We start from the raw sequence: 20637 nt of genomic DNA, 5'->3' as shown, positions 1-20637 counted from the left end.
TTGCTTGCACAAAATCCTGGGGTACGCCTTTTTAAGGGCAAATATAAGACTGAAAATGAGTTGAGTTGAGTTTGAGTTTATTTCTAACATGCATGCATACAACATGATACATCACACTTTCCAGTTCCTCTATTCAACATGTTCGAAAAGGAGTAGGAAGAAGCAGAGTTTATCTAATCCTACCCCGTTTCCTTTACATAGCAGTTGCTAACAATTTTCTTCATTTCCTGTTCTCAATTTATTCACAATATACTCCAACACAATAAAAATAAATAAATAAATAATTGTCTTTCCAACGTGTCCTGGGTCTTCCCCGTGGCCTCCTACCAGCTGGACGTGCCCTAAACACCTCCCTAGGGAGGCGTTCTGGTGGCATCCTGACCAGATGCCCGAACCACCTCATCTGGCTCCTCTCGATGTGGAGGAGCAGCGGCTTTACGTTGAGCTCCTCCCGGATGACAGAGCTTCTCACCCTATCTCTAAGGGAGAGCCCCGCCACCCGGCGGAGGAAACTCATTTCGGCCGCTTGTACCCGTGATCTTATCCTTTCGGTCATGACCCAAAGCTCATGCCCATAGGTGAGGATGGGAACGTAGATCGACAGGTAAATTGAGAGCTTTGCCTTCCGGCTCAGCTCCTTCTTCACCACAACGGATCGATACAACGTCCGCATTACTGAAGACGCCGCACCGATCCGCCTGTCGATCTCACGATCCACTCTTCCCCCACTCGTGAACAAGACTCCTAGGTACTTGAACTCCTCCACTTGGGGCAGGGTCTCCTCCCCAACCCGGAGATGGCACTCCACCCTTTTCCGGGCGAGAACCATGGACTCGGACTTGGAAAGACTATGTCTCCCGGCTGGCCTGGGAATGCCTCGGGATCCCCCGGGAAGAGCTAGACGAAGTGGCTGGAGATAGGGAAGTCTGGGCTTCCCTGCTTAGGCTGCTGCCCCCGCGACCCGACCTCGGATAAGCGGAAGATGATGGATGGATGGATGGAAATAAATAATTGGTGAAGTAAGTTACATTTCATTTTGAGTAAGATTATCTAGAAAAATGAATGGATGGATGATAAAAAATTCACGATGTTTATCTTGGTTCTTCTTTGTACTTTGTATTTAAGTTTAAAGGGTTTCTTGAAGTGGATCATATTAGTACACTGTTTGATTTCTTTGCTTAATCCATTCCATATTTTAATACCACATACTGATATACTGAAGGTCTTAAGTGTTGTACGTGCGTACAAATGTTTTCAATTACATTTTTCTCTAAGATTATATTTCTCGTCTATTGTTGAGAAGAATCGCTGTATATTATTCGGGCTCCAGTTGTTCTGGAATGCCCTCCCGGTAACAGTTCGAGATGCTACCTCAGTAGAAGCATTTAAGTCTCACCTTAAAACTCATCTGTATACTCTAGCCTTTAAATAGACCTCCTTTTTAGACCAGTTGATCTGCCGCTTCTTTTTTCTCCTATGTCCCCCCCTCCCTTGTGGAGGGGGTCCAGTCCGATGACCATGGATGAAGTACAGGCTGTCCAGAGTCGAGACCCAGGATGGACCGCTCGCCTGTGTATCCGTTGGGGACATCTCTACGCTGCTGATCCGCCTCCGCTTGGGATGGTTTCCTGTGGACGGGACTCTCGCTGCTGTCTTGGATCCGCTTTGAACTGAACTCTCGCGGCTGTGTTGGAGCCACTATGGATTGCACTTTCACAGTATCATGTTAGACCCGCTCGACATCCATTGCTTTCGGTCCCCTAGAGGGGGGGGGTTGCCCACATCTGACTGGTCCTCTCCAAGGTTCTCATAGTCATCATTGTCACTAGCGTCCCACTGGATATGAATTCTCCCTGCCCACTGGGTGTGAGTTTTCCTTGCCCTTTTGTGGGTTCTTCCGAGGATGTCGTAGTCGTAATGGTTTGTGCAGCCCTTTGAGACATTTGTGATTCAGGGTTGTATAAATAAACATTGATTGATTGATTGATATTGGGTAGCAGATTATAGTTTGCTTTGTGCATAATTGTAGCTGTTTGCAAATTCACTCTATTATGGAATTTCAGTATTTTCGATTCAGTGAATAAAGGGTTTGTATGTTCTCTATATCCCACATTATGTATTTGTCATGATTTGTGGTCCAGATTATGTTTCCTCTTCGTGCACCTCCCTGAGTTTGTTTTGGTTGCAAGTTATGTTCACCTGTCTCTGATTAGTGTTCAACCGCTCACCTGCTTCCCGAGCACTAATCAGAGGCATTATTTAAGCCTGCCATTGCCGGACAGTCGGCCTGGCGTCATTGTTTCATGCAGTGCCTCTGTTTTTTTCATGCCTCTGTTCTTTTCATGCTTCATGCCATGCCAAGTAAGTTTTTGTTTATTCATGCTACAGTTAGCGAGTTTCTGTTTCATGTTTTTTAGTTTCAGTGGGACGTTGATGAGAAGGACTATGAAAAACCTTGGAGATGTGGGTAATCCCCCCCACTCTAAGACGTCGAGTGGGTCTGACATAATATTGTGAAAGTGCAGTCCATAGTGGATCTAACATAAGAGAGAGAGTCCAGTCCACTTACTTGTGATTGAGCAGAGTGTGCAGAACTCAGGCACATAGCTAAGTTGGTTTATGGCCACATCTTTGTAGGAATGATTCATAATTTAGAATTAGCTTTCACCAGCTCAGAGGCGATGCAGCAGCTGCAGCTCAGTATTTGAATACAGTAACTGCACTAGCTAGCTGTGACCACGGCATCGCTAAAAATAATTTGTCTTTGTTAGCACTTACAATGACAACATCGCTAATACTTGTTTAATATTAAGGTCAGAAGAAGTAAAAGGGAGTGTTGTTGATGTGTTTTTTTAGATGGCATTTTGGGTGGAATAGCATACTTCCATTAGCTATATATTTACCTACCTCACATTTACCATATTTTACTACTTACAATGCATTAAAAAAATGAAAAACATGTGTTCTTGTCTTACATAAGCCTTGTGAATGATGGGAAAAAAATAAAAAAAACGCAGTTCTCATTTAATACATTTGCCCTTATGCCTTGGGCAGATTAAAATTGTAATATTCTTTCATTTGCTTTATGCTTTGTGCCACAAATAATAACAAAGCCTAAACACCTGAATATGCGCGGTCGGTGCCACTTTGTCGACTTTCCCCAGATGCTCTCCAGGGTCTGCAACATTAGAATTGTTAGGACTGTAACCCAGAAACAGTCAGCACCGCACTGCCGCCGGGCATTCTGGGACGCTTGCACTGAATACACCTTGTTAGAAAGCAATTATCTTTTTTCACACACACCAGAAGATCCTGCTCTAACATACTTTTATAGAAACATAAGCTATGTAAATTCAAAGATTGGAAAGAACGTTATTGTCATGCCAGCAGACATGAGACATGTGAGATGGCACAAAATGTAGTACCCAAGGTACCAGATTTAGCCTGATTAGTACCACAATGTCAATAGTATATACATCCATCCATTTTCTACCGCTTGTCCCGTTCAGGGTTGCGGGGGTGCTGGAGCCTTTCTCAGCTGCATTCTACACCCTGGACAAGTCGCCACCTCATCGCAGTGCCAACACAGATAGACAGACAATCAATCAATCAATGTTTATTTATATAGCCCCAAATCACAAATGTCTCAAAGGACTGCACAAATCATTACGACTACAACATCCTCGGAAGAACCCACAAAAGGGCAAGGAAAACTCACACCCAGTGGGCAGGGAGAATTCACATCCAGTGGGACGCCAGTGACAATGCTGACTATGAGAAACCTTGGAGAGGACCTCAGATGTGGGCAACCCCCCCCCCCCCTCTAGGGGACCGAAAGCAATGGATGTCGAGCGGGTCCAACATGATACTGTGAAAGTTCAATCCATAGTGGCTCCAACACAGTCGCGAGAGTTCAGTTCAAGCGGATCCAAGACAGCAGCGAGAGTCCCGTCCACAGGAAACCATCTCAAGCGGAGGCGGATCAGCAGCGTAGAGATGTCCCCAACCGATACAGGCGAGCGGTCCATCCTGGGTCCCGACGAGCGGTCCATCCTGGGTCTCGACTCTGGACAGCCAGTACTTCATCCATGGTCATCGGACCGGACCCCCTCCACAAGGGAGGGGGGGACATAGGAGAAAGAAAAGAAGCGGCAGATCAACTGGTCTAAAAAGGAGGTATATTTAAAGGCTAGAGTATACAGATGAGTTTTAAGGTGAGACTTAAATGCTTCTACTGAGGTAGCATCTCGAACTGTTACCGGGAGGGCATTCCAGAGTACTGGAGCCCGAACGGAAAACGCTCTATAGCCCGCAGACTTTTCTTGGCCTCTAGGAATCACTAATAAGCCGGAGTCACACTCACATTCACACACTGGAAACTGATCAGGCGGGCCGGTTCTACAATCGGAATAAAACCGGACTCACTGGTGCAGGTGGCAGAGAAGAGGACTGAGGAAAAACTAGTGAGCATCCTGGATGATGCCAGTCGCCCTATCAGTAACCAGAGGAGCCTGTTCAGGACTAATGTCTGGCTTTTTCCTAACAGTTTGTCTATGTTTTATTTTGTTCCTCTGCGTTTGTCTGTTTCCTCTGTGTTTAGTATTTCCTGTCCTTAGTTCCTGTCTAGTGCTCTTATTTTGTCAGCTTCCTGTCTTGTTCCCTGAGTGCTGTGTTCCTCCTCAGCTGCGGCTGATTGGCAACTGGCCACACCTGTTGCCAATCAGCCCACTCCTATTCGTACCGGCTTTGTCTTGTGTCAGTTGCTGGATCATTGTATTGTCATTTGTATCGTCGTTGCTTCATGTCACTCTTGTTGTGTCGTTTTGTTACAGCTACTACCTGTCGTGCTACATTTTGTCCTGGTCGTCGTAGCGGTAAGCTGTTTCTGTTAGCATTAGCCATTTCCGTTTTTTCCTGTTTGCTGCCCGCTAGCTTCCACGCTAGGTCCTATTTTTGTTTCTTGCTTGCTTCTATGCTAAAGACCCTTAGTTTGTTATTCCGCGCTTTTTGTTTGTACCCTTTTGGTTTTGGTTTTGTCTTAGTATTTAATTAAATCATGTTTACTTACCAAATGCCTGCCTCCTTCTCTGCATCTTGAGGTTCGACACCAAATAACTGTGACAATTAATAGACTAAATAACTCATTTGTCCCATACGCCATTAGACCGGGGATGGGGGGCTGCACCAGGATGACAGGGGATGCAAAACAATAACAGTGCAATACTTTTTAGTAACTTAGTCACTAATGGCTAGTTTCTCTTGTTATATTCTTATTTTACATTGCCAAGCCACATTCAGCATGTGTTACAACAGCGTGGCTTTGTAAAAAAAAAGAGTGCGGGTACTTTCCTGGCCCGCCTGCAATCCAGACCTGTCTCCCATCAAAAATGTGTGGCGCATTATGAAGCGTAAAATACAACAGCGCAGACTACAGAACGACTGAAGCTCTACATAAAACAAGAATGGGAAAGAATTCCACTTTCAAAGCTTCAACAATTAGTTTCCTCAGCTCCCAAACGTTTATTGAGTGTTGTTAAAAGAAAAAGTGATGTAACACAGTGGTGAACATGCCCTTTCCCAACTACTTTGGCACGAGTTGCAGCCATGAAATTCAAAGTTAATTATTATTTGCAAAAAAAAATAAAGTTTATGACTTTGAACATCAAATATCTTGTCTTTGTCCTGCATTCAACTGAATATGGGTTGAAAAGGATTTGCAAATCATTGTATTCCGTTTATATTTACATCTAACACAATTTCCCAACTCAAATGGAAACGGGAATTGTACGTTTAAAAACAGTTTTTTTGAGGTCAACATGAAACATCACGGTGGTGCTTTGGTCGAAATGTTGCATTTATTTGTTTTACAGATCGTATTGAAGCCGCTTTCAGTCTGTCTTTTCAGAATGTGTTGTTTTGTGGCCGGTCTTATTTACCTCCTCTATGCCGAGTCCCTTTCGACGGAGAATCTACCCTTTCAGCCATGTCGTAGTTTATAGTGTGTTCATGTCGAGATATAAGTTAGAACTATACTCTTCTTTGTATTAGAAATGGCGACAGCGCAGGATTTTATCATGCATGTGCATGTATGAGCCAGTCGGAAAAATAAGGAAGTTCAGAACCAAACATCTCAAAGGTTTGTTTGTTATTCATTTCAGTCCATAAAGCTTTAAGTATTCAAGCTATGTATTATTTTAGTTTCTGTACCACTATGTACATCTAAGCAGAAATATTGCATTATAAGTAAACTGTTATATAACATTGTTAAACGTGATTGTGACAGGTCTCCAGCGGTCATCGTATGGGTTACAGTGACAATCAATGAAAGGACGCATTGTAGCAGGTTTGAATCTTGTTTATTGCTTCAATAAACATGTTTTGGTTCCAGTCGATCGCGCCAATTTCTAGTCCAACCTCCTTTCCTGCTCGTCTCGGCACGCCTTTCGGTGGCCGGTGGCTGCGTCTTCCACGGGGGCTCATCTTCCTCTGGGTCGTTCTCGTCGTCTTTGTTGTCCGTCGTTTCCTCTCCTACTTCTGCCACGATTGCTCTTCCTTCTCCCCTTTTATGCTGCAGCAGAAGAGGCAGGCATTGAGAGCAGGTGTGTCGTTTACGCACCTGACTCTGATGGCTGCAGTGTCGCTCCAGGCGTGCCACGCCTCTCCGTTCCGCTGCATGCTAAGCCTCCTGGCCGCCATCTTGGGCAGGACCGCTGTTTGTCCTAGCCTGCTGCCGGCTCGTCGGCTCCGCCTCTCCACAATGATGTTGTTTGCTAGTTAATTTGATAGCTCATTCAAATTGAAGCGAACTAAACTAACATGTGAGCTGTTTGCAACATGTGAGCTAGCGCATAGTTTTATTTAAGATTACAGTTGGTACAAAATGCGGCTGCTAGACTTTTGACAAGAACAAGAAAGTTTGATCACATTACGCCTGTACTGGCTCACCTGCACTGGCTTCCTGTGCACTTAAGATGTGACTTTAAGGTTTTACTACTTACGTATAAAATACTACACGGTCTAGCTCCATCCTATCTTGCCGATTGTATTGTACCATATGTCCCGGCAAGAAATCTGCGTTCAAAGGACTCCGGCTTATTAGTGATTCCCAAAGCCCAAAAAAAGTCTGCGGGCTATAGAGCGTTTTCCGTTCGGGCTCCAGTACTCTGGAATGCCCTCCCGGTAAAAGTTTGAGATGCCACCTCAGTAGAAGCATTTAAGTCTCACCTTAAAACTCATTTGTATACTCTAGCCTTTAAATAGACTCCCTTTTTAGACCAGTTGATCTGCCGTTTGTTTTCTTTTTCTCCTATGTCCCACTCTCCCTTGTGGAGGGGGTCCGGTCCGATCCGGTGGCCATGTACTGCTTGCCTGTGTATCGGCTGGGGACATCTCTGCGCTGCTGATCCGCCTCCGCTTGGGATGGTTTCCTGCTGGCTCCGCTGTGAACGGGACTCTCGCTGCTGTGTTGGATCCGCTTTGGACTGGACTCTCGCGACTGTGTTGGATCCATTATGGATTGAACTTTCACAGTATCATGTTAGACCCGCTCGACATCCATTGCTTTCCTCCTCTCCAAGGTTCTCATAGTCCTCATTGTCACCGACGTCCCACTGGGTGTGAGTTTTCCTTGCCCTTATGTGGGCCTACCGAGGATGTCGTGGTGGTTTGTGTTGTGGTTTGTGCAGCCCTTTGAGACACTAGTGATTTAGGGCTATATAAGTAAACATTGATTGATTGATTGATTGATTGATTTCTGTGTCTGTTTATTTCATATACCAGGCACTTAAGAGTCAGACAGTAATATTCATCAGTCAGTTGAATGACCATCAAACAGATTAATAACTGCAAACATCAGGATTCATACTGGAGTGTAAATAACAAGAGGAAAATAAAGCCAAGTTGTGTTATTTTTGGTATTCGTGTGGATGAAGTGTTCTCTGAACATTCTATAGTCATTGCTTTCAGCAACAGTGGAACATGTTGTAATTATACATTTTGGTTTTGCCGATGAGAAATCCAATAAAAATTATCTATTGATCTTACATACGTACGCTGTTAAAGAGCTAATATTGGATTTATGTTTGATTGATTGAAACTTTTATTAGTAGATTGCACAGTTCAGTGCATATTCCGTACAATTGACCAATTCCGTTCGGCTCCAGTACTCTGGAATGCCCTCCCGGTAACAGTTCGAGATGCTACCTCAGTAGAAGCATTTAAGTCTCACCTTAAAACTCATCTGTATACTCTAGCCTTTAAATAGACCTCCTTTTTAGACCAGTTGATCTGCCGCTTCTTTTGTTTCTCCTATGTCCCCCCCTCCCTTGTGGAGGGGGTCCGGTCCGATACCCATGGATGAAGTACTGGCTGTCCAGAGTCGAGACCCAAGATGGACCGCTCGTCGGGACCCAGGATGGACCGCTCGCCTGTATCGGTTGGGGACATCTCAACGCTGCTGACCCGCCTCCGCTTGAGATGGTTTCCTGTGGACGGGACTCTCGCTGCTGTCTTGGATCCGCTTTGAACTGAACTCTCGCGGCTGTGTTGGAGCCACTATGGATTGAACTTTCACAGTATCATTGTTGGACCCGCTCGACATCCATTGCTTTCGGTCCCCTAGAGGGGGGGGGGGTTGCCCACATCTGAGGTCCTCTCCAAGGTTTCTCATAGTCAGCATTGTCACTGGCGTCCCACTGGATGTGAATTCTCCCTGCCCACTGGGTGTGAGTTTTCCTTGCCCTTTTGTGGGTTCTTCCGAGGATGTTGTAGTCGTAATGATTTGTGCAGTGCTTTGAGACATTTGTGATTTGGGGCTATATAAATAAACATTGATTGATTGATTGATAAATGGTAACAACCCAAATAAGTTTTTCAACTTGTTTAAGTCGGGGTCGACGTTAATCAATTCATGGTACAAATTATTGTTGAGCTCGTCTCACCCAACTATAAGTCGAAATTAAATAGGATTGGATTTTGTTCTGTCAACATCGTTCCTTTGTTTTTATTCGTTGACTAAAACGTAATTTTATTGTTATCATCATACTAAAAATGTATTGTTAAAAGATTAGTTATTGTCTTGTGTTGGTTAGTGGGAAATAGGTTGTTGACCATTACTAAGGAAGAAAATTGTTAGCCAGCACAATTAACACTGGTTAACGCTACCAATAACAGAGTGTTTTCCGTCATCGGATCACGCAGTGGACATATTTGTGTTTGGACTTCAAAATACTGGAGGCAAAATAAAAATGGCGGACTCACGCTTAGATTTCTGGGGAAACCTTTACCTTTTATTGAGATATCTGCTTATGTAACAATGGTAAAATAGGTCACAATTTTCTCGAAATCCGAATGGCTCGTTTGGATCAATGCTAAATTGTTTAATTAATATCTCCCCAATACCTCTATGGTTGGTATTAAAATTTTCGGGATTTATGGGGACCCCAAATACACAAAAACAGAATAATAGCACTCATTGAATGTAGTGTTTTACTTTCATAAAGTGATTAGATTGTAAAGATTGAATGCACTTAGCCTGGCAAAAAGTAATTTCCACATGAAGTTTAATAAATGAGATCTGGCTGATGACAGAAATTAACAAGATATGTTAATTTTACCTTATCTTTGGCTTGGTGTGAGATATTTAATTGCTTAGAGCAGTGCTGCAGGCTATGACTGCAACTCCAGGTCACTTGAAAGTAGAAATACAAAAAGAAACAGTTGCTACCATAAAACCTTTATCAAACTTACGGGAATAATATTCTCTTTGATAATATATAATACTCATGTAAAATTAAGTGAACCATTTTAAATGTATGTATTCATTATATTTGTAAATAACCGTGTTATTTGTAATTTATCTTCAAAAATAGCTGTTTAATTTACAAAATTCTTCACGGGCTAGCCCCGATTGTACTTTCGACGTACATTAAACTAAGAACTGATGGGGGTTTTGGCGTCGGACCCTTGGCTTGTGATGTCATAAATAAATAAAAACTGTTTTGTCAGTTACATTTGGAACAGCCTCCAAACAAATAGGAGACTGCATCACGTTTTGTTCATTTAAAAAGCACTTTAAATAGTTTCTTGAAAGTCTCTAATCTTGGCATCACTTTCACTCATTTTAATGTTGCAATGACATCTTGTTTTAATCTGATATTATAAATTGTCATTGTCTTTCTGTGTTTCTCAGATGGCAACCGTGCAATAGTCCGGCTCTTTTACAGTCCGTACAGAAGTATAATAGTATTGTTCATGAATGTGCACAATGCACAATAAGGACTCCGGCTTATTAGTGATTCCCAAAGCCCAAAAAAAGTCTGCGGGCTATAGAGCGTTTTCATTTCGGGCTCCAGTACTCTGGAATGCCCTCACGGTAACAGTTCGAGATGCCACCTCAGTAGAAGCATTTAAGTCTCACTTTAAAACTCATTTGTATACTCTAGCCTTTAAATAGACTCCCTTTTTAGACTAGTTGATCTGCCGTTTCTTTTCTTTTTCTCCTATGTCCCACTCTCCCTTGTGGAGGGGGTCCGGTCCGATCCGGTGGCCATGTACTGCTTGCCTGTGTATCGGCTGAGGACATCTCTGCGCTGCTGATCCGCCTCCGCTTGGGATGGTTTCCTGCTGGCTCCGCTGTGAACGGGACTCTCGCTGCTGTGTTGGATCCGCTTTGGACTGGACTCTCGCGACTGTGTTGGATCCATTGTGGATTGAACTTTCACAGTATCATGTTAGACCCGCTCGACATCCATTGCTTTCCTCCTCTCCAAGGTTCTCATAGTCATCATTGTCACCGACGTCCCACTGGGTGTGAGTTTTCCTTGCCCTTATGTGGGCCTACCGAGGATGTCGTAGTGGTTTGTGTTGTGGTTTGTGCAGCCCTTTGATACACTAGTGATTTAGGGCTATATAAGTAAACATTGATTGATTGATTGAATGCACACACAATATCTGCAAACAACTTAATCGCCTTTTAAAAATAATTGGTGGACACCACACTTGCCAACCTTGAGACCTCGGAATTCGGGAGATTGGGGGGTCAGCGGGGTTTTCGGTGGTTGAGGGGGGGTGCGGGTTTTGGTGGTGTATATTGGGGCGTCCCGGAAGAGTTAGTGCTGCAAGGGGTTCTGGGTATTTGTTCTGTCGTGTTTATGTTGTGTTACGGTGCGGATGTTCTCCCAAAATGTGTTTGTGATTCTTGTTTGTGTGGGTTCACAATGTGGCGCATTTTTGTAACAGTGTTAAAGTTGTTTATACGGCCACCCTCAGTGTGACCTGCATGGCTGTTGACCAAGTATGCCTTGCATTAACTTATGTGGGTCGCATATATTATGTGACCGGGCCAGTATGCTGTTTGTACGGAGGAAAAGCGGACGTTCTGCGGGTGGCAATAGGGAGAAATTCAGGAGAATGTTTGCCCTGGGAGATTTTCTGGAGGAGAACTGTGATTCGGGAGTCTCCCGGGAAAATCGGGAGTGTTGGCAACTATGGTGGACCACAGGGATTAATATGTACAGATGTGGATAAAAGTGTGAAAAACTCAAAATGGTTACTGAAAGTACAATAAAAGTAAATATAATTTAGTAAATACTGGATGTTTTCAAAATTCCTATTGAAAACTACACATTTTACACAAAAATGTATGGAAAAATGAAGCAAACATTGAAAAGAACACCACACCCAGTGCCAGGAGATACGGTTTTGAGAAGACCTGCTCAGTGTCCTTGTGGTTAGAGTGTCCGCCCTGAGATCGGTAGGTCGTGAGTTCAAACCCCGGCCGAGTGGCACTAAAGACTATAAAAATGGGACCTGTTACCTCCCTGCTTGGCACTCAGCATCAAGGGTTGGAATTGGGGGTTGAATCACCAAAATGATTCCCGCGCGTGGCCACCGCTGCTGCTCACTGCTCCCCTCAAGGTGATGGGTCAAATACAAACGGTAACTTCCCCACACTTAGTGTGTGTGACTGTCAGCAGTACTTTGTTTTCTAAGGCTTGCTGTGCCATATCTGACGAGTCTTTAATCTGTGCAAGGTGCCATGGCCTCCTCACACATCTCGAAAACATATGCATGTTAGGCTAATTGGGAAAAAAAGTATGTGTGAATGTGAGTGTGAATGGTTATTTGTCTTTATTACCCATACCATATCGTCGGAAGTCAGCTGGGTTAGGCTAATGAGGAAGAGCGGTATAGAAAATAAATGAACACCTGGTAAAAGAAACCTGAAGTGTGCAGAAGGCGCCCATCAAATCAGAGAGAGTTGGAGCCATACTTGCCAACCTTGAGACCTCCGAATTCAGGAGAAAGGGGAATGGGGGGTTCAGGGGGGGTTGAGGTGGGCGGTGTTTGGTAGTAGCTGGGTTAAATATAGTAGCGTACCTGAAAAGTTAGTGTTGCAAGGTGTTCTGGGTATTTCTTCTGTTGTGTTACGGTGCGGATGTTCTCCCAAAACGTGTCCGTCATTCGTGTTTGGTGTGGGTTCACAGTGTGGCGCATATTTGTAACAGTGTTAAAGTTGTTTGTACGGCCACCCTCAGTGTGACCTGCATGGCTGTTGACCAAGTATGCTTGCATTCACTTATGTGTGTGTGAAAAAGCTGCACATATTATGTGGCTGGGCGAAAAGCAGACGTGACGACAGGTTTTAGAGGACGTAAAAGACAGTCCCTTTAAGGCACGCCCCCCAACATTGTTGTCCGGGTGGAAATCTGGAGAAATTCGACAGAATGGTTGCCCCGGGAGATTTTCGGGAGGGGCACTGAAATTCGGAAGTCTCCCGGGAAAATCGGGAGGGATGGCAAGTATGGTTGGAGCAGTTAACGGAAAATGAACCTAATCATGACTTTAAAACCGAGGTACATTCCAGACTGGGATTATTGCATACCGTTATAACCCTGAAATGTGTGAGGGAAATTTGTCAGGTTCTGTTGGTCTTGAACCCCCAGATGCAGAGATGGTAGGCGTAGCGCAGGTTAACTTGGTTGACTTGAATGTCAAAAGGAAGTAGTGCCACTGGGAATTGCACATGCAGGGACCATAGAAATAGGAAAACAGGAAAAAAATCATCAAGCCCTTACTGGAGGGCGAGGCAGGCATAAATAGCAGCCTGGTTGGCAACTGCAACCAGGTGTGCCAGGCTGCCAATCAGGGAAACGAGCGCTCAGGCAAACATGCACGAAGTGGAACTAAAATAAGAGCGCTGACAGGAGATGAACACAAACTAAGGAAACATAACAAGACGTGAATGTGACAGATTGTCACAAAATTGCTTTAAAAACTTACCGTACTTTCCGGGCTGTTGAGCCCACCTGTTTTCAGGCCGGACCCACAAAAATTTTCGAAGAAATAACAATTTTTAATTAATCCAGATATTTAAATAAAATATTTTGTAAATGTTTATTTACATACCTTCATTGTTTCCAAACAGTGCCTTCTATGCCTATCAAACAATACAAAAATAATGCCCTCGTAAGTTAGTAACACTAGCAGAGACGTTTTTAAACGTGTTAATATATATTACTAATGCTAAAGCAATGGCTTGATTACCTTACGATACCTCGTACAAATATGTGTAAACACTTCTAAAGACATCACACATGAGACAGTTTAGTAAGTATGAATTGTGTTTGTTAAATTGTAAAACTTGCAAACGTTGCTTGGAGTGATGAACGAAGAATCCTTTTGAGCAGAAATGCTTAAGACGGTTGTACTTCTGGTCATACTTGCCAACCCTCACGATTTTTCCGGGAGACTCCCGAATTTCAGTGCCCCTCCCGAAAATGTCCCGGGGCAATCATTCTTCAGAATTTCTCCCGAACAACACAAGTGGGGGCGTGCCTCAAAGGCACTGCTTTTAGAGTCCGCTTTTCCTCCGTACAAACAGCGTGTCGGCCCAGTCACATGTTACATAAGTGAATGCAACGCATACTTGATCAACAGCCATAGAGGTCAAACTGAGGGTGATCGTGTAAATCAATCAATCAATGTTTACTTATATAGCCTTAAATCACTAGTGTCTCAAAGGGCTGCACAAACCACTACGACATCCTCGGTAGGCCCACATAAGGGCAAGGAAAACTCACACCCAGTGGGACGTCGGTGACAATGATGACTATAAGAACCTTGGAGAGGAAGAAAGCAACTTTAACACTGTTATCAATCAATCAATCAATCAATGTTTATTTATATAGCCCCAAATCACAAATGTCTCAAAGGACGGCACAAATCATTACGACTACAACATCCTCGGAAGAACCCACAAAAGGGCAAGGAAAACTCACACCCAGTGGGCAGGGAGAATTCACATCCAGTGGGACGCCAGTGACAATGCTGACCATGAGAAACCTTGGAGAGGACCTCAGATGTGGGCAACCCCCCCCCCCCCCTAGGGGACCGAAAGCAATGGATGTCGAGCGGGTCTAACATGATACTGTGAAAGTTCAATCCATAGTGGCTCCAACACAGCCGCGAGAGTTCAGTTCAAGCGGATCCAAGACAGCAGCGAGAGTCCCGTCCACAGGAAACCATCTCAAGCGGAGGCGGATCAGCAGCGTAGAGATGTCCCCAACCGATACAGGCGAGCGGTCCATCCTGGGTCCCGACGAGCGGTCCATCCTGGGTCTCGACTCTGGACAGCCAGTACTTCATCCATGGTCATCGGACTGGACCCCCTCCACAAGGGAGGGGGGGACATAGGAGAAAGAAAAGAAGCGGCAGATCAACTGGTCTAAAAAGGAGGTCTATTTAAAGGCTAGAGTATACAGATGAGTTTTAAGGTGAGACTTAAATGCTTCTACTGAGGTAGCATCTCGAACTGTTACCGGAAGGGCATTCCAGAGTACTGGAGCACGAACGGAAAACGCTCTATAGCCCGCAGACTTTTTTGGGGCTCTAGGAATCACTAATAAGCCGGAGTCTTTTGAACACAGATTTCTTGCCGGGACATATGGTACAATACAATCGGCAAGATAGGATGGAGCTAGACCGTGTAGTATTTTATACGTAAGTAGTAAAACCTTAAAGTCACATCTTAAGTGCACAGGAAATATGCGCCACACTGTGAACCCATACCAAACACGAATGACAAACACATTTCGGGAGAACATCCGCACCGTAACACAACATAAACACAACAGGACAAATACACAGAACGCCTTGCAGCACTAACTCTTTCGCGACGCTACAATATACACCCATCCCGCTACCACCAAACCCTGCACCCCCCCAGCACCGCCCACCTCAAAACCACGAACCCCGACAGTAGAAAATGAATGGATGGATGGATATTATTAGTAGTTTTGTGTGTGTGTACAAACATCCATCCATGTTCTACTGCTTGATACAGACAACATTCACACACTAGGGCCAGTTTAGTGTTGCCAATCAACATATCCCCAGGTGCATGTCTTTGGAAGTGGGAGGAAGCCGGAGTACCCGGAGGGAACCCACGCAGTCACGGGAAGAACATGCAAACTCCACACAGAAAGATATTGTGTGTTAATTTTGCTGTGTAATCTTTCCTCTTCCTGTATGATAGTAAGTTCATTTGGAATGTGGTGGTGGCTGTTGCTGGTACTAGTAAAGATGAACTTTTTGAAGCACAATTGTTGTTCTTCTTATGCTGTCTTGTTGACATACAACCACCTCAGAACTAGCATGCCACGTTAAATGAAATGTATCGGTAACAGCATTGTTATATGAGTAAAAGTACAGTGGGGCAAAAAAGTATTTAGTCAGCCACCGATTGTGCAAGTTCTCTCACTTAAAATGAGGACAGAGGTCTGTAATGTTCATCATAGGTACACTTCAACTGTGAGAGACCGAATGTGACAAAAAAATCCAGGAATTCACATTGTAGGAATTTTAGAGAATTTTTTTGTAAATTATGGTGGAAAATAAATATTTGGTCAACCATCCAAAGCTCTCACTAGTGGAAGGAGGTTTTGGCTCAAAATCTCACGATACATGGCCCCGTTCATTCTTTCCTTAACACGGATCAATCGTCCTGTCCCCTTAGCAGAAAAGCAGCCCCAAAGCATGATGTTTCCACCCCCATGCTTCACAGTAGGTATGGTGTTCTTGGGGAGCATCTCAGTATTCTTCTTCCTCCAAACACAACGAGTTGAGTTTATACCAACAAGTTCTATTTTGGTTTCATATGACCACATGACATTTTCACGGTGGCAGAGGGGTTAGTGCGTCTGCCTCACAATACGAAGTTCCTGCAGTCCTGGGTTCAAATCCAGGCTCGGGATCTTTCTGTGTGGAGTTTGCATGTTCTCCCCGTTAAAGCGTGGGTTCCCTCCGGGTACTCCGGCTTCCTCCCACCTCCAAAGACATGCACCTGGGGATAGGTTGATTGGCAACACTAAATTGGCCCTAGTGTGTGAATGTTGTCTGTCTATCGGTCTTGGCCCTGCGATGAGGTGGCGACTTGTCCAGGGTGTACCCCGCCTTCCGCCCGATTGTAGCTGAGATAGGCGCCAGCACCCCCCGCAACCCCGAAAGGGAATAAGCGGTAGAAAATGGATGGATGGATGGATGACCACATGACATTCTCCCAATCCTCTGCTGTATCATCCATGTATCCATTTTGGTATAAACTCAACTCGTCGTGTTTGGAGGAAGAAGAATACTGAGATGCTCCCAAAGAACACCATACCTACTGTGAAGCATGGGGGTGGAAACATCATGCTTTGGGGCTGTTTTTGTGCTATTTTCCTTAACAATTGATCCGTGTTAAGGAAAGAATGAATGGGGCCATGTATCGTGAGATTTTGAGCCAGTGAGAGCTTTGAATGGTTGACCAAATACTCATTTTCCACCATAATTTACAAATAAATTCTCTAAAATTCCTGGATTTTTTTTTCACATTCTGTCTCTCACAGTTGAAGTGTACCAAGATGAAAATTACAGACCTCTGTCATCATTTGAAGTGGGAGAACTCGCGCAATCGGTGGCTGACTAAATACTTTTTTGCTTCACTGTATTAAAATATTCGTTATCTTACACTCCCCTAAGATATACCAGGCATTAATGAGAAGAATATTCCAGTTATTACCTCACAGTATTACAACTGGATGACATGTTCTCTTGTCGATCAAGCGGATCGGTGCGGCGTCTTCAGTAATGCGGACGTTGTACCGATCCGCTGTGGTGAAGAAGGAACTGAGCCGGAAGGCAAAGCTCTCAATTTACCGGTCGATCTACGTTCCCATCCTCACCTATGGTCATGAGCTTTGGGTCATGACCGAAAGGATAAGATCACGGGTACAAGCGGCCGAAATGAGTTTCCTCCGCCGTGTGGCGGGGCTCTCCCTTAGAGATAGGGTGAGAAGCTCTGCCTTCCGGGAAGAACTCAAAGTAAAGCCGCTGCTCCTCCACATCGAGAGGAGCCAGATGAGGTGGTTCGGGCATCTGGTCAGGATGCCACCCGAACGCCTCCCGAGGGAGGTGTTTAGGGCACGTCCGACCGGTAGGAGGCCACCCGAACGCCTCCCTAGGGAGGTGTTTAGGGCACGTCCGACCGGTAGGAGGCCACGGGGAAGACCCAGGACACGTTGGGAAGACTATGTCTCCCGGCTGGCCTGGGAACGCCTCGGGATCCCCCGGGAAGAGCTAGACGAAGTGGCTGGGGAAAGGGAAGTCTGGGTTTCCCTGCTTAGGCTGTTGCCCCCGCGACCCGACCTCGGATAAGCGGAAGAAGATGGAAGGATGGACATGTTCTCATGTTATAGCTCTCCCTCTGTTGTAAAGCAAGGTGAAATCTTATAAAAGTAGGATTGGCGAGGCTTTGTAAATTCAATCCAATCTTTTTTTTTTTTCCGGATATCCCAATTAGAGAACCTCTTATAACATAAGAGCCACATTCCATTACCATGGCGCCGCTTCTTTAACAACACCATGGCAACAGTATGCCTGGCTGCCCAGAGGCTGTACAAGCTCAAGTCTACAAACCGCACTGCTCGAATGGCATATCTGTCACCACGGCCGCTAGCCTAATGCAGGATGCAGAGAGACACCGAATTCCTCAAATCCCACTCGGTTTTCTTTTCTTATCAGAAGCAGCCGTAATCTCTGTGACTACCTGCCCTGAATATGCCAAACATTTTGTGAATGTTTACTGAAAGCATGTTGGACTTGATAAAAGCCAAGGACAGTCGACCTAACAGGCACCAATGGAAACCAGGCAAGGCACATAAACAATGCGTCAGTCTATTATCACAGTATGGATTTTTTTTTTGTCGTCTTTTCTGGGCTAATTCAATCTGCTTGACCGCGCCAACAACACACACACGCAAACAAGAAAGAGAAGGACGCTAAACAAACCAATTACGACTGCAATATGTGAACGATTTTTGACATCTCATTTTTAATGGCTGATCATTGACGTAACGCCAGGCCATTGTGTGTGCTTACCCACGTCTTCCGTGACATTTACGCACGCGTTTTGAAGACAAAGGAGAATAAACTGTTGCACCCCTTGCGTGCCGTGGGAGAGCAGAGGCGTTGGAGTTTTGTGTTTGCAGGTTTATGCTTGAAGTGGAAAATAGGGACTCTTCAGATACACGCGTGTGTACAAACCCCGTTTTCATATGAGTTGGGAAAGTTCAAATCCTTTTCAGTTGAATATGCAACAAAGACAACATATTTGACGTTCAAACTGATAAACATTTTTTTTAATGCAAATAATCATTAACTTTAGAATTTGATGCCAGCAACACGTGAAAAAGAAGTTGGGAAAGGTGGCAATAAATACTGATAAAGTTGAGAAAAAATTCTCACCAAACACTTATTTGGAACATCCCACGGGTGTGCAGGCTAATTGGGAACAGGTGGGTGCCATGATTGGGTATAAAAGCAGCTCACATGAAATGCTAAGTAATTCACAAACAAGGATGAGGCGAGGGTCACCTATTTGTAAGCAAATTGTCGAACAGTTATTCAACGAGCAATTGCAAAGAATTTAGGGATTTTACCATCTACGGTCCGTAAAATCATCAAAAGATTCAAGAATTTGGAAAAATCACTGCACTAATTCGATGATATTACTGACCGTTGATCCCTCAGGCGGTACTGCATCAAAAACAGGCATCAGTGTGTAAAGGATATCACCATATGGGCTCAGGAACACTTCATAAAATCACTGTCAGTAACTACAGTTGGTTGCTACATCTGTAAATGCAAGTTAAAACTCTGCTCTGCAAAGCAAAACCCATTTATCAACAACACCCAGGAACGCCGCTGGCTTCGCTGGGCCCGAGCTCATCTAAGAATCTAAGATGGACTGATGCAAAGTGGAAAGGTGTTCTGTGGTCTGACGAGTCCACATTTCAAATTATATTTGGAAACTGTGGACGTGGTGTCCTCCGGAACAAAGAGGAAAATAACCATCCGGATTGTTATAGGCGCGAAGTTCAAAAGCCAGCTTCTGGGATGGTATGGGGGTGTATTAGTGCCCAAGGCATGGGTAACTTACACATCTGTGGAGGCACCATTAATGTTGAAAGGTCCATACAGGTTTTGGAACAACATATTTGGGTCCCATATCAAACTTAAGAAGGTCAGTGACTTCACTATAAAAGTGGGTGACATTGTTATCACCAGGAAGGATGAGATCACCTACCTAGGTTCCATTCTAGAGGCTAATCTTTCCTGTGATAAAATGGCAACCAAGGTGATCAAAAAGGTCAACCAAAGAACGAGATTCCTCTACAGAATCTCCTCTCTGTTCAACAAAAACACCTTGAGGATTCTGGCGGGAACTCTCATTCAACCCTTCTTCGATTACGCTTGCACCTCCTGGTACCCCAGCACCTCCAAAACCCTCAAATCTAGACTCCAAACATCCCACAATAAGCTAATCCGGTTACTTTTAGACCTCCACCCCAGATCACACCTCGATCCAACCCACTTCTCCAAAGTGGGCTGGCTCAGGGTGGAGGACAGAGTAAAACAACTTGCACTGACCCTAGTCTATAAAATCCGCTACACCTCCCTGATACCGAAGTACATGTCAAACTACTTCCTTAACGTAAATGACCGCCATAACCACAACACCAGGGGGAGCTCCACAAACCACGTTGAACCCAGATTTCGATCTAACAAAGGTCTTAACTCATTCTCTTTCTATGCCACATCAATGTGGAATGCACTCCCAACAGGTATAAAAGTAAGTGCATCTCTATATTCCTTCAAAACCGCTCTAAAACAACACCTCCAGGCAACTTCAACACTTTACTAATACCCTCCTCCATTCACACCCCATCTCCCCGGATTATAAACAACTCAAATGTACTTCTAATGTATATACTTGTTCTTATGCTATGTGAACTCACTATGTTCTCTGCTGGCTGTACATATCCTACTAAATAAGACCTACACTGTTTCAATGTCCACATTTCTCTGTTGATGCAATTGTTGATGACTGAAGTTCTGATATCAACCAAAGCTCCCCACCCACACCCCGGATTGTAAATAATGTAAATAATTCAATGTACATACTATGATGATTAATTGTGTGATGACTGTATTATGTTGATAGTATATATTTGTACCATGAATTGATTAACGTGGACCCCGACTTAAACAAGTTGAAAAACGTATTCGGTTGTTACCATTTAGTGGTCAATTGTACGG

Source organism: Nerophis ophidion, linkage group LG05 (assembly GCF_033978795.1).
Source record: "Nerophis ophidion isolate RoL-2023_Sa linkage group LG05, RoL_Noph_v1.0, whole genome shotgun sequence".
NCBI lineage: Eukaryota > Metazoa > Chordata > Actinopteri > Syngnathiformes > Syngnathidae > Nerophis > Nerophis ophidion.
Note: the sequence above shows the minus strand (reverse complement) of the source record.